The sequence below is a fragment of the Aplysia californica genome, unplaced genomic scaffold, assembly GCF_000002075.1.
Source record: "Aplysia californica isolate F4 #8 unplaced genomic scaffold, AplCal3.0 scaffold00125, whole genome shotgun sequence".
Lineage (NCBI taxonomy): Eukaryota > Metazoa > Mollusca > Gastropoda > Aplysiida > Aplysiidae > Aplysia > Aplysia californica.
This window is the reverse complement of record NW_004797395.1, coordinates 1,389,010-1,390,886: the sequence shown is the minus strand read 5'-3', so window position 1 is coordinate 1,390,886 and position 1,877 is coordinate 1,389,010. Positions and strand designations below refer to the sequence as shown.

Below are 1,877 nucleotides of genomic sequence, written 5' to 3'. Positions count from 1 at the left end.
GGGGGGGGGGTTTTGTTGTCGTTGCTTGAAACCCCTGCTTGCCTGTAACTTAATGTATTGATGCTGCGCCTGTTGTCAAAATGTACATTTATACTTATTTTTTTTTTTAAGTTCTCAATTATCAGGGAGGTTTTTGTGATTCTCAAAGTAACATGGTCTTGAGTACAACTTTGCCAGGCCTGTAAGATCGGCAGTGCTGGTACAGCTCTCCCACAATGTGTTCAATGACCACAGTAAATACAATAACGTACTGGCGGGGACAGGGGGGAAAGTGCGTTCTTTTTGTCGAAGACGAGTCGACTCGATTAGTCACAGATTCAGAATGATGGGAAGCGAAGAAACAAACACAAAAACAAAGGGGGAAAATCTAGATGAGAACTATGTCTGTCCATGTAAAGATTACCATAGCCGTCAGTGTACAACCCTACAGGACGTGGGTACAAGCGTTAAGTGTCTTGGTGTGTGAACTATGTAGTTTGCTCAGCTCACAGTGTCACTTTATTTATTTGTCTCCGTCTTACTGCACATGTTTTCAACTGCTATTCCCCCCCCCCCTCTCCCACACACACACTTGTACAATTCTGTCCCTTTGATAAATACCAACGCACGTAGTTTGCACGTGTGAATAACCGCAGCACTCACCGGTCCACCTTGAAGATAAAATCCCAAAATCTCCTTTCTGCTCCCATCGTTTGTTTGTTTGGGACTAGAAGGTATTGTTTTGAACAAGTGGGTAGACAGCTACGGAAACAGCTCTAGTATCTCATCATTCATGAACAGTCGGTTTGGGGGCGGAAGGAAAGGGGGGGGGGGAGTATCCCTTTAACCCATCACTGTAACCCTCTCTAGCAATAAGTGACCTCCCTTAACTTTCTCCTGGGATGAAATAATACGTCATAATACGGGACAACTTCTGGGTCAGTTCTGTGATCCACACAGCTGCTTCTGACATTGGGAACTGTCGCTGTCCAGTGCAGATGTCACTGTGGGTTCTGTTGTCTGAATTTGTTCACTAGGAGACATCAACGTTCCAAGTTTGCTGTGAAATCGAGCGTTCTGTATAATAGCTGACTGATTCTTACACCGGCATGCTTTGATCTAACTCATGTATTGAAGTATGGTGTGGACTTGACTTGTTTGTGATATATAATAATATTTGATTGTTATGTCTAAAGGTGGATTGGATGAATGTAAATTGCTCCATCACTTACCCCCCCCCCAAAAAAAAAAACAAAAACAAAACAACAACCAACAACAACAAAAAACAACCCAACAAACAACAACAACAACAACAACATCAACAACAAATGAAAACGAAAAATCCCTCTCGAACCGGTCCGTTCATAACCAGCACCAGTTTGCCTTCCCATCACTCTCCTCACTTACTCACTGTGGTGATGTCAGTCCAAGGACACGCGACACATTTCGGAGACACACTGACACAGTCTCACACACAAATTAGGGATTATCTTTTTCTCTAAATTACAGTCCCTGATTACTTTATGATTGTCTTGTTACATTTATCACAGGAATTCGTCTTGTTGTTTTGGTGATTTGTAGGATTTGTTCCGTCAACTTCTAGTTTCTAGTTTTAGTAAGGGTTTTACGGCACTTGCAACACAATAAGGTCATATTAGTGCCGAAGATTAGAGGTGTTACAAGAAAGCTACAAGCACAAAAAAGAAGGAGGGCAGATAAGGACGATAGATGTTTGATAGGAAAGAAGAAGCAGCGAAAGATGTAATGAAAATTTTTTTTTTTTTAATCTCTAGTGTTTCCTAAGATATCAGCTACCCATCTTTGATTCATATGTAAGTTTTATATGGCTGTAACTCGTAAACCCGGAACTAAATTTTGAATAAACAATATCCCCCCCT

The 1,877-nt window shown here is 41.4% G+C and overlaps 1 protein-coding gene across 1 annotated transcript in view; it reads left to right on the top strand.

Annotated features, from left to right (window-relative positions):
• LOC101859562 (palladin) overlaps positions 1 to 1,877 on the top strand; it is a gene marked incomplete at both ends in the record, with an annotated part of 16,539 nt that overhangs the window by 3,659 nt on the left and 11,003 nt on the right.